This window comes from Fringilla coelebs (genome assembly GCF_963513975.1).
Source record: "Fringilla coelebs genome assembly, chromosome: 4".
NCBI lineage: Eukaryota > Metazoa > Chordata > Aves > Passeriformes > Fringillidae > Fringilla > Fringilla coelebs.
The window spans coordinates 33,223,772-33,237,673 of NC_140032.1; the positions used below are offsets into that span (position 1 = coordinate 33,223,772).

At 38.3% G+C, this 13,902-nt stretch overlaps 1 protein-coding gene across 1 annotated transcript in view; it reads right to left on the reverse strand.

The window, feature by feature from the left end:
• TENM3 (teneurin transmembrane protein 3) overlaps window positions 1–13,902 on the reverse strand; it is a 347,191-nt gene that overhangs the window by 113,738 nt on the left and 219,551 nt on the right. The gene's annotated exons all lie outside the window — the stretch shown is intronic.

Genomic DNA, 13,902 nt, shown 5'->3' on the forward strand with positions numbered 1-13,902 from the left:
ATCCAGACAGAAAACAGAACTACCCAAAATACAGTGTAGCAGAAAGGAAGTCTCTCATAGTTTATCCGACAAGTAGGGACAGGCTTTCTGCTGCTGTTTATTTGTGTTGGCTTCTGCAACAGACTACAGGGAACTCCATTAAAAAGTCAATAATGAGCAATGTGACTGCAGTCCACACTACTTATCACAGCTTTCCTAAGTTAAGTACAAAGAAAACAGCAATCTCTGAGTTACAAATTTCTGGCAACTTCTTCAAAAATAGTCTGTTAAAAATTTTTTTTGGGTCTGTCCTAAGTATTCAGTTCACTAGTTCACATCTACTCGCACATATTCCTACCACAAAAATATCTGATTATGGATAAAAGAAGCTAGCTACAGCCTAGCAGAAGTAGTCTAAAGAAATATATTTAGTAAGTGTTCAAGAACAACAAAAAGCAGCAACAGATGTGAAAAGCAAAATCAAAATTATGCACACTGTGAGTTATGAGTTTATTTTTTCAATTAAAATCTCCAAAGGAAATATTACTCCCTGAGCTTCTATATGGTAGAATCCTTTAATTTCAGTTCATGCAATCATAATTACTTTGAAAGAGTCTCTAAACATGACACATTCTACCTGGAGTTTTTCTCCAGATGCACATGCACAACTCTACGAACAACAAAACCTCATTCAAAGAAAGGTCTTTGCACCAGAGGTTTCCCACCAAGTTGTTATGTTGGTAACCCTGTAGCATATGGCTTGCCCTTACCTAATTAAGCCCAGCAAAATGAATACATTATATGTAAAAATGGTAAGAAAGCATACTGTGGAGACTTTGAACTTACCAACACACAGCTAAATAGAACCAGAAAGGGGTTTGGGTTTTGTCAGAGGTAAGAGACACTCATGAATTGCTGATACCCAGGTCCTCCTGAAGGTAAGTGCATGCTGTATTTGCCTCCTGCCTGTCACTTAAACAGCACTGCTGAGAGGATCCAGCACTAACTGAGCCAGCTGTGCAGGGGAAAAGCCTTTCTAGTTAACATCACGTGGCACTGTGAGCTGCTTCTTAGCTGATGGGACTCTGATTCTCTGGGACACATGCTTGGATTCTTGCATAGTAATGGACCAATTTACACTGTAGAGACACTGGAAAGTAGTTTGCCCCACTGCAGCCTGAGAAGAATACCAGCAGTTGATAAACAAGATTTGTTGTTTACAGGTGATTTTGCTATGGGAGGTTAACGGATGAATTACAACATCTTGGCATAGGCCCTCTACTTGAAAATATTTGCATTACAAACATGATTCCATGAAATATTTTACATAGGTTACTTCATTCTGAACAATATTAAACTTGATGGCAGCAACAACAGAAGCTTATACACTAGATCTATTGGTGCACAACAGCACACCCCAAATTTTTTTAGCTTCTGAGCTCAGAGTATAATCAACAATCTCAAAAGACAAAGCCCTGGTAGCTTAAATCCTGTCTAAGAAGGTACTTCATTAAAACTTCTGACATTTTCAGTGTAGCAAAGACCAAAATAATAACTAGCCCTATGTAAAAATATTTACAACAGCATTACTTGGATTGTACAGATTCAGAGAATCATATAAATTCATTAAGTCCTGATAAGTGTCTTATCCACTTGACCTTTATTTCTCTTTCCTTTCTGGCTGCATATGGTAAATGCTATGTCCAGTTATATTTCACAAACAGATTCCAAAAAAACCCAACCCAAAGGCAAAGGTTGCTGTTTCCATTTCCATGTGCAATGTGTATTGTTTTGGGGGACAGAAGGAAAGCCATACAATAGATACAACAATACTCCTATACATGAGCTTCCTGTTAAAAATAAGAAGCTGCCAGACCACCCTGCAATTTTTACACCCTCCTTCTGCTGTAAGGCTCAACAGACTAAAAATGGGAATTGGCATTATATGAGCACTTGACTAGAACTCCAATATACTTTAAGTTTTAAGAAAATAGCACAATAAAACAGTCTGCCACTGATATTTTTCTTTTTTATTTTCTCTGAGAAAGTGAGAATTGATGCTGGCTTTGGTAAACCACAGACTACTAGAGACTGTAATCCATATTCTCAAAGCCTTTGAGGAGTTAATCCTATAGATAAACTCTAGAGATGACAGTGATGGTGTGAACTGTCATAACTCTGACAGTCCACCTCAGGCATCAAGGTAATGAAAGAAAATTGTAACTTTTATATGTGAATCTTAGAAAAATGTAGGTTGGAAATGACCCTTAGGATCATTGAGTCTAACCGTTAACTCAGCACTGCCAAGTCCACCTCTAAACCATGTCCCTAAATGCCACATCAACACATTTTTTAAATACCTGGAGGGATTATGACTCAACCACTTCCCTGGAAGATTGCTCTGATGCTTGACAACCCTTCCAAAGAAGTTTTTTCTAATACCCAATCTAAACCTCCCCTAGTACAACTTGAAGCCATTTCTTCCTGTCCTGTGTGTTGTTACTTGTGAGAAGAGAACAACCCCCACCTGGCTACAATCTCCTTTCAGGTGGTTACAGAGAGTGGTAAGACCCCCCTCACTTCCCCCCAAGCCTGCTTTTCTCCAGGCTAAACAGCCCCTGCTCCCTCAGCCACTCCTCATAAGGCTTGTGCTCCAGACCCTTCACCAGCTTCACTGCCTTTCTCTGGACCTGCTCCAGGACCTCCAGGTCCCTCCTGAACCAGGGGCCCAGAACTGCACACAGCACTTGAGGTGTGGCTTCATCAGTGCCAAGTACAGATCCTTTCCTGATCCTGCTGCCACACTATTTTTGAGAATGGCCAGGAAGCCACCTGGCCTTCTGAGCCACCTGGGCACACTGCTGGGTCATGTTCAGCTGGCAGTCAACCAGCACTTCCAGGGCTTTTCTGCAAGACAGCTTTCCAGCCACTCTTCCCCCATCTGGTAGCACGGCAGGAGGTTTTTGTGACCCAAGAGCAGGACTTGGCCTTATTTAACCTTTTACAGCAGGCCTTGCTCCATCGATCCAGCCTGTCCAGATCCCTCTCTGGAACCTTCTACCCTCCAGCAGATCAACAGTCCCATCCAGCCTGGTGTGTCTCTGAACTTGCTGAGGGAGCACTTAATCTCTCCATTAATAAATCATTGATAAAGATTGCTGATAACAGAAAAAGCATCATCAGCTGGGCAAGGGAGGTGATTATCCTGCTCTGCACTGCTGGGGCCTCACCTTGAATACTGTGTGCAGTTTTGGGCACCATGATGTAAGAAGGTTATAAGCTATTAGAGAGTGTCCAAAGAAGGGCCATGAGGATGGTGTAGGGCCTTGGGGGAAAGCCATATGAGGAGCAGCTGAGGTCACTTGGTCTGTTCAGTCTGGAAAAGGGGAGACTGAGGGGAGACCTCATTGCAGTCTACAATTTCCTTGTGAAGTGGAGGGGCAGGCACTGATCTCTGTGGTGGCCAGTGACAGGACCCAAGGGAATGGCCTGAAGCTGTGTCAGGGGAGGTTGAGGTTGGATATTAGAAAAAGCTTCTTCACCCACAGGGTGGCTGGACACAGGAACAGCCTCCCCAGGGAAGAGGTCACAGCACCAAAACTGAGAGAGTCCAGCAAGTGTTTGGACATTTTTGGGCGCATGGTGTGACTCCTGGGGATGGTCCTGTGCAGGGCTGGGAGTTGAACTCTATGATCTTGGTGGGTCCCTTGCAACACAGCTTCTTCCATGATACTGTGAAATTAAACAGAACTGATCCCAACACTGACCAACTGGGAACACCACTCGTAACTGGCCACCAGCTGGATGTAACTCCACTCACCACCCTCTGGACCTGGCCATTCAGCCATTCTTCTACCCAGAGAAGAGTGCACCTGCCCGTGGCATGATCAGCCAGTCACTCCAGGAGCGTGCTGTGGGAATTCAGCAGTAGGAATTCAGGAATGTGTTGTCTTAGGCAGCACATGGCACAGCTCCTCACGTTAAGCTATTCTCCTTTACTTTGAATCCCATGAATACAATGCCAGAGTGGTTGCACCGTACGGCTGAACGCTGAGGGAAAAATAATGATAGAAAAGTCAGTCTGCCATCTTCATGTGGGTTAAGAAAATTTGTTTGGATATCTCTATTTCTAATGAGTGGAGTTACTAACAAAGTTGTCAGAGACTCTCCTGCTACATTAACTCTGAGTGATAAGTATTTAAAGTGTAATGCTATCAGACTTGCACATCTTGTCTGCCTCACTGAGCCATGCCAAACTGTTCCTATGAGACTCTTGGAAGGATATGGCATCTGACAACAAATCCAGGCTGCTTCCAGATAATGCTGAAATTCTTATGCTCTTGAAATATAATCCATCCACAAATGATTTAAATTATCTATACATCTATCTACTTTGTCTTTTCAAACTATGGAGCTCAAATAGCTAATTTCTAAAGCCTAAACTGTTTGCACTACTTGACCAGGCACTGACTTACAGGAAATTACACTATATTTCATCTCATAGGGAGCTTATAGTATCTGCAATAGTGTATCTTCCCTTCAAAATTGATCACATAACATGCACTTGCTACATCTTCACGTAAGTAGCACTTTAAATATTTTATTAAGGTATGGAGTACAAAACTCCAGTGAATCATGCTAATAGTTTACAAGACAAGCCAGTTCTGTATTATTAAATAATTCAACTTTTAAAGCAAATAATATTCCACTTTTACATTTATTCAATTTATATTTCTGCCAACTTATTCAACAGATGTTGCTATTAAAAAGGCAGCTAATCCTAACATTTTAAGTGGGAAGTATTCAGTACCTAACAAATCTAAACTACAAAATACAAAGTTATATCAAACTAATCTTTGGATGCAAAGACAGCTGGGAAGTACCCTTATTTCACAAATGGTAGGCATTTTACTTAAGCTTTTGCCCTTACAATAAAAGATGGAAATACAGCATCAAAAACCTCAAAGGGGTCAGCTCAGAAAACAGAAGCATGTGAATAAAAGTAAAATAATAATGTTTTTACTTTTACTCTGTACTCTTTGAGCACCAAGTGCTCATGTGCACTGGCTGGCATGCAGATGGTTTCTCCCTTCTCATACTGGTGAGGAGAGAGGGCTCACAGCAAATCAGATCTTTTTTTGTGCTGCCACTTCCCCTGTGGAAAATAAAACTGAAGCATTCTCTACTAAATTCAGTAAACAGAAAAACAGAAGGGGCAAAAAAGTGATAAAACCCATCCATGAGTTTGGCAGAAAGATTAAGTTAACTCAAAACTATGTCTTTATAGAAATGGAGATGGACTATCAAAATATTCAAGGACACTAAGACACAGCCCAGAAGCCCAAGTACTTTTGATATAAGATAGCCAGGTGTCCAGCAACAGAAATGTGATTTAGAATAACTTTCTTTATGAAAGGATCTATGACAAGAACTTTTGACCGCAGTTTAAAAGAAAATGGATACTATGCATCAATGAATGCAATATATAAACACATCTGGAAAGCCCTGGACTCTACACTGCCAGAAGCTGAGATATTATATAAATAAACTATCACCAAGCAAAAAAGGAATATTACATGTTACTTTATAAATAGACTGGTCTCAACTGGAATAGATTTATTGCATAATTTTAACATTCTTAATGTAATTTTTACATTAGATACATGCCGTTTTTAGCTTATGCTGAAATTGCGTTACCTTGCTAAGGAACAATTTCTCTAATTTTGGGCATCATATGTATAGAATGCTTTGCAATTCTTGGAAGATGTAAAAAAGATGTACCTTATCATTTCAAAAAACTTTTTTGACAGCATTTTGGTTCTGTTTTAAATTATTTCATAATGTGCAACCCTGCCAATAGAGTGCTGAATCACATGGCAAGTATGTCACACCATATTAAAAGTCACACAGGACTTTAACAAAACTCATACTAAATATGGAATTGTGAATAAGGCCCAGCAAAATTGTACTGAACTTCTCACAGTACATCAGAATATGCATCATATTTTATCACCCTGCCAGTGAGATTGAATGGCAGCTACTGTTACTTTGTGCAACACCATTATTTAGTTGATGTCTGCTATCACAGAATAAAGGCCAATATTGCTAGGCCTTATGCATACAAGAACTAAACACTCCTTATCTTAAGAGCTATAATACCACTGTTCCAGAATAAATCCGTATTTAGAATATATGTGTTTAAAAACCCTAAATTATTTAATCCTAAATCTTTGGATCTTATGTATCGTTGTACTCTAACAGCATCTGAAAAATATGGAGGAGAATAAATCCATTCATTTGGTCATGTTTCTGAATAGAGAGATTCCATTGTGATCAGTAAAAAATGTCCTAGTGCCATAGGTTTTCTTGCAGCCCTGTCTCCTACGCTGTCCTAAATGCAATGTTTGGTCAGTTCCACGATGATCCAGTTAGTGTGATAAATGGCTCTACAGATCATTACAGCCCACTGCTAGAAGACAACTGAGGAAGAACAGCTTCAACACTCAGAAGACTGAACTACAAAAGGAATCCAATGTTAGAAATTATCTCTGTACTTCTGATGGAGGTGTCTGTCTAAAAAGCAGTGTAAGGGGTAGGATTCCTGAAAGCATATGCAGAACAATGAGAAAGTTAGTTTATTCCAAAAATGGTGGAGAAACAGATAAGTTCTTTGACAGTGAACAGTTACAAAAGCTGTGTAAAACTGTAACCAAATAAGCAGAAACAGGAATTACTGTAGTTGGGTAGGCCATCAAGAACAACACCCTGTCTGAAAGTGGCCAGTATAAAGAGAGGGAATGAATGCCTTCCAGTCTGTTTATTCACTAACAGCTTGCTCTTTCTGTAAGCAGCCCAAAACTCATGCTCTCACTGATGTCTTGTGGCATTTTGTTCTGCAGGCTAAACATGCACTATATCAAAACGTATTTTCTTCTATCAATTTCAATTTAAATTCAACTGATTATTTCCTTGTTCTTGTATAATGAGTATGTACTGTTTGCCCTGCAGTACACAAAGACAAGTTTTTATAATACTACTGTTTGCCTCACTTTATTTTTTAGGGTAAAACACACAAAAGCATTAAGAACTAATTGCCTAAAGCAAAAAAGCAAAATTTAGGCTTTTTATGGGTCAGGCAAAGGCAACTGTGGAGATGAGGAAAGCTATTTTCAGATACCTGTTGTTTCAATGCTGAAAAAATCAAAACTGACATTTGGAAGTTGACAGAATAGAAAGTGACTTGAAGAGAGGTGAAAGAGAAAAGAAAAACTATCCCTAACATTTTTTGCATTTTTTCTTTTACCTCTAGGTATCAAAATATCCACATATAGTTAGATATATCTGGGACACTTTAAAACTTTCTTTCATGGAAGCAAAAAGTCCACTAATCCGCTTTATTTGACTCATCTGTTGCCCTAGCAATTTGAGAACACAATAGTAATCACCAGCAGAGAAGATCACTGTTGACTCAAAAGACCCCTGTACTTTACTGGACTCTTCCAGCTAAGGCAATAGCATTCTTTTTTTCTGTAATCACAAATTAAATATTTCATGGAATGAGCACACCAATTTTCACATTGTGGAGCACAGGTTAATCTTCCCCCCAAACCAATTCAAATCTGCCAGTATCTATCTCTATTAAAAATTATCTATTTGCCTCTAAGGTGTGTTGAATCTGTGGACATTATTACATGAATTAACACATTTTTAAGCAAGCCCAGGCAAAATGTCTTATGCATTCTGTTAAGGTCCTCAATCTATTAGCCTGGATTCACTCCAAGGCACAAGAGGTAACAGACCTTAGACACTTAGGATTAGAAACACATCAATTTAGTTCTCCTAAGGCTACAGAGGTGAAAAAACTTCTATCAAATCCACTTTGAGTGAATGCAAGTTGAGAGAAATGTAAATTTTAGTGAATTTATGTTTCAGTGGCATACTTCTGTTTCACGACCCAACTCCTCTGCTTAGAATTCAATAGTACTCCTAATGACCTGGGTTTGATGTTTACTATAAAGGTATTGTTGAATTCCTAGGAATAAAAGCTGTTAACTATTCTGTGTTGTAATGAACAAAACTGTGATGATTGCTCCCCTGAACTAAAAATAAACCACTAGATTTTTCCCCCAAATGGTCCCAATTCATAATGCACCTATCTGCAGATAGAAGTAAATAATAATTCTGTTTTTCAATAACATAGTATAACTTTCTACAAAAGTTTGGCAGCACCATGAGGCTAACATAAGCAAGCAAGACATAAGGGTAGCTAAAATTTTATCCTTTTATTTTTCTGATGTTTCAAATGGGAAGAACAGACTTTCAGACAGAACACACTTCTAAGGTTTGGGAGCTCTGCCTCAAGTACATCATCACTAACACATGCAGAGATAGCGCACGTCTGTCTCAGTGCAAAGACCTAGAAGTTTATTTGCCATTTCCATACAAAGAGATCAATTAATCTTAAGAAAGTTAAAGAAAAGAGGGATAAATCCAGCTGCAGCTATTATAGTTTGCTCCTACTTCTCTCATTTAAGATTTAGTTTTTGTCTCTCCCTGACTTTCTTGAATGCAGGCCAGCTGAATTTTTCCCTTCCTGGGAGTGGGTTATCATGCTTTTTTGTTTGTAAAAAACCCTATGACATACATCACCCACAGAATGAGAAGAAAACCATTAAATGTGTAAAAGACAGTTGTCCAAGATCATGATCTATGACAGTACTGCACATACTGACTGGTGTGCCCTCTCCCTGCTGACAGACCCTATTCATGCTGGATTCAACTCGACTCTCTGTGAGAGACCATGACCCTCACCTGCCACCTGACATAGGAGACCTCTGCCTGATTCACTAATGGACAGATCACATCAATAAATACGATTCCTTGCACTGAGTTGAAGAAACAGATAGAAAGGATTAATCTCTGCTGACTAACATTATAGGAAAGATGTAAAAATAGCAGAAATTACTGGCTAGGTTTCATGTGAACTCAGGTTCATTGATGCATGAGAAAAGCTTTCCCAGCAGGCTCTAGCAGGAATTGGATTTTTGTTTCTCTGTGAACACTTAATGCCTATCTTCATCTTCTTTTAACATTCTTCTGAGATGAAACCTTGTAGCTGGTGGTGTTTGCCCTTAGCACAGGCTTATGACTGACTTCCACAGAACCATATGGCTGCATTTAACATAACTCCAAGCCAGCACAGAAACTGTGTTATGCTGTGAATTTGTCTTAGTTTATTTTCTGTGCAGAATTGCAATAAAAAAAATTCTTAGGAAGAAATAAAAGTGAATTTCTGCTTCCTTGGAGTTCATTATTAATGCTATCACAATCCTGAAAAAGCTTCAAGATCACAGCAGATGAAATGATGATCAAAGTTTGGGGGAAAGAAAGAAAGAAAGAAAGAGAAGATGGCTATTATCTCAGCTATTACCCATATGTAAAAACAGAGGAAACATCTGTGGGAAATGGAGAATGGGAAATGGGAAACCTTCTACCAGATTATTCAAATGTTTCAGAAAAACACTTTACATATGGCAACACTTGCTTGAATTTGGATTAGTTTACACTAAGGACCTGCCTTCTTTGTAAACTGAACACTGACATCCAAGAAAGAAAAAAGTCCTACTAGGGCTTAAGTGTCTTCCTTACTGCTTGTGTGCTCTTTCACATCTGCCTCCTGCAGGCTACAGCTGCACTGCTGGCTGCTGGAGAAAGAATGGAGAAGTCAGGCATAGCAACTTGCAGCTGAAGCTTCAAAGAACAATTCAGACAAGACAGTGCTCCAATCTGCTGTGAAAGTCACCAGGACAGGATGACTTGAAGGACTGAATGCTGACAAAAGCCCCAAACTTCCTCTCCTTTGGTGTGTTAGAATAAATCTTCCTTTTCATCACTGCTACCTTCTTGGTGGTACAAGAAAGAATATAGTGCTACAGGATGGAAAGGGCACCTGTTATGCTCTTATTTGTTTCTCCAAATTCAGATCTGAGCTGCTAGTTCTGGACCCCGGAGGAGGAGTAGTTAATTTCTGCATATCTAGGATCAAAAGAACCAGAATAATCAGACGGCTCTGCCAAGCTTGCTCCTTTGCGCTCCTCCGCTATGCTGCACTCAGTGAAGGGGAACAAACAATACTAAGCCACACTGCAGAAAGGAGCAAGAGAGTCCAGTGCAAAGAATGCCTTGTGCTGGGTGAACAAGGAAAGAAACCTGGCTCAGTTGTAGCTACTCACACTGCTCATTGCAGGACTGTCCCGCTACTTTCCAGATTAGAGTAAAACGAGATCTATGTATTGCTGGAAAAATATCAAGTAGTTCTGCTGCCTTAGAGGCTTCCTCTGGGTACTAGTCTCTCAGAGGACCAGCACTTACACAGACTTCCACCTACGTTACAGCGAGTGACTCGGCCCTTGATATTGCTGGTGATGCTCACTTCTGAAGAAGGCAGCAGTTGGGAGTGAACTTTGCAGCACTTTACTGCACTTTCTTTTACTGAATTCAGTATTTCTGATGCAATATTCCTGTTATTACAGTTCTCCTCTCTCCAAAGGAAGGGGGACCAGAGGAAAGCATCTAAATTTTGCAGTAAGGACCTGAAATGCTTATGTGAGCAGTAAGGATTTATATTACACTTCCTTATCTTCTCTGCTCTTCTGGAGTCATATCACTACCAAGACAGTCAGGAAAAGTTGTCTCTGAGATGAGGCGCTCAAACCTTAGCCAGTTCCTATCTTAAATAATGAATAAGTTACACTTTCCAAGCAGAAAATCAAAGGAATGTAGAGCACAGCTACTCCTCCCATCTTTTTACTATCTTTGCTGTCTTCATAAAGTTGGAAGAGAACAATTGCTCTAAATGTCTCAAAAGGCACGTGGAGAGTACTTCAAAAAGAAATATAGTTTAAGAGGGCATTATGCACCCAAGGATTAAGTCAGAAGTTGAAACAAAGGCTGAAATCTTGTCTGGACTGACTGAGCATAGTCTCTCATATGCAACAAGCCAAGTTGCATAGAACTGAGAGACCACTGTTCACAGATTCACAAAGGCAGAGGATTACACCTTGTGCCCAGATGAGGGTGACACTTTATATTTTATGGTACTCATTTTCACACACATCTTTTTGCAGATGGTCTTCTCTTCATGCAATCAGCATTATCAGAGATACTGAATGCAGGCACTATACAGTCATCCAGGTCTTTGTTTTGCCATGATATTTGGTACTGTTTCCTCACCTGTTTGAATGTGACAGAAAGAATCCTCAGAATCTGTTAAAATCTCCTTCTGGTTCAACTTGACCTGCACTTACTGGGATGGCAAGCTCCGCTGCAGCCAAGTAACTGCAGAAAGAAGTTAGCTTTTAATTTTGCAAGTTTTTTTGTGCTAGCTTTATGATTTTTTTTTGTTTGTTTTTACTAAAGTATTAACTTGTGATTTTATTTAAGAAAGTTTGGAGAAACTTTAAAAATCACATTGAAAGCTTTCTCATCTCCATAGGCCATCACAGATAGAAAATCTATGGTTTGATGATTTCTGGCCTCTGACACTAGTAGAGCATATGCCAGTAGCCAAGGCTTCTCTCCATGCTGAGTCAGTCCCATAGGTGATGAGGTGCATACAATTCAAAAGGATTTCACAAATAATCACAAGCAATAAAGGACAAGAAATTATCTCAGTTTTCATCATAGATACTTAGCCTCTAGTCCTCTAGAATTTCATCCATCTCTGACTTTGCTTAATCAACCAGTCTCAGTTCCTTCTTATGGACTACTCCATCTACCCATTTGGACACCCACCCCTACCCCTTTTGTACTCAGCCTCCTTCAGTTTTCTCCTCTATCACTATTAAGTTTAATAGAGCATGCCCTAAACTCAGCTCTTCTGAACTTTCTCCCAAACAGATGACAAAAATCCTGAATCAACCTCCTTGCAAAGAATTCCTACTTAAATAAAACAGAAGTTTTCTAACATTGCAGAAGGATGAAATTTTCCGAAAATGAGGGGACAATAGAAAACAGAGAATACAGAATATAAAAAAATACAGAAATAGAAAACACCAGCAAGCTTTATCTATAAGTAATTTAAATACAGTCATTTGCTGATAGTGAATCTTACATATTTTCAGATTTTGACACCTAGGTAACTTTGGGAAGAGGACTATCAGGTTAAGTAAAAGGAAGACAAGACTTCTTACTTCAAACTAAGCTGATTTGTCAACAGGTACACTAACATATGTTTGTACATCAGAGAAAAGAATAAAGCCAACAATACATACCACTAGAATACATTGAGATTTCCAGCTGTCTTATGATAATTGATGCACAGTGAATACATGTCTTGAAGCAATAAACAACTATTCTTTAGGTCTATGCCTATGAAACATTAGAATTTCTATGTAAAATGTATATTTCTATAATCATCCTTAACACTAAAGTTGTCAAATTGATTAGATTAATATTCTCTCCATAAGCCATACAAATTAAGAAATAGTATATCATAACACATGACATGAAAACAAAGAAACAAATATATAATGATTCTAGCTGTGACACAGTATGTTTGTGACATTGATAAACTGAATCTTCATGCTGATAGCATGTTGTAGTCTCAAATCTATTATGCTTTGGAACTGATGTATTATTACCTCTGGACAACTTTCACACCAGGAGATGATCCCTGCTAGCATAATTTTAAAAATGAAGGGATTACAAACAAGATAAATTTCATTGTATTGTTACCTGAATTAGTCTCAACTAACAGAAATTTCATACAACATACACCATTTGCTAAAATACTTACATTTCTTGATCCTATTACAAACATACAAAGCATAAACCAGGCACAGTTCTATTAACTCTACTACAGCATTTATACATCTGAACCAGTATTGTATGGTAATTGTTCTACAGGGAACAATAATATTTGGCTTTGTTCTGTTTTAATACACTATGCTTACATTTTTACTTTGAAGACAATATATTGGGATCTTCTGGCAAATATCTGCAAATCTCTGAGTCTGCTGATAATGATTGACTAATTGAATTTAACACACCATTTTCTTCCTGCTGTTGATTTGTGGCTAAGTGAAAGCTTAAGAGTTTTTGGGAGAAGCAGATCAATGTACTGTGTCAATATATATTACAGATTAATTAGCAGGCAACTGCAGATCTCCTCATTTAATCAAATAGCACATTGTCCCTTTTATGAAGTTAGAAGTTACCATTAACAAAACAGAATTTGGACATAAAAAATTGATTTTCAGTGGAGTATAAACAAACACAAAAAGGTAAATTTATGATTAACAATTCAGAAATGGTACTGCTTTGTCAGTTTTTTTTCTCTGTGTGTGTGGAACAGAAATGAGTTATACTGATTTGGCATAAGAATGTCAAGAAATAGTTAAAAAATTAGACACAGATTATTGACAAAGTTAAGTAGATATGGAACAATTCTAAAATCGAAATTTTACTTAAACAAATTGAAATATGAATTTATCTATTTACAGTTACATATTTATCAGCAGTTGCAATCCCAAACTAGCTGGTAAAAATATTAGAGATTAGGTATGTAACTCCTGTTAACTTCTTTGACTGGTTATTCTTTATGCTATAATATATGTCATAATATTTCTAAAAGAAATATTTGCCAAGTAGTAAATACATTACAAACAAAGGATCAGACCTGGCAAATCTGTAATCATGCCAATAGTTTGCAAAGCTGCAGAATTGGGCCACAGAGAATTAATACAATTCCAATTGCATTCTTAATGTCTTAAAGCAAGCAAGATTTGGCAGCCAAAGCTTACCATTTTATATCTGGTATGAGTCAACACGACAAATTATTTAGACTAATTTTTTAAGAATCAGACATAAGAATGAGTACATTTGTTCCAGATGTTTTCCTATTGCAATAATTTTTTTAAAATC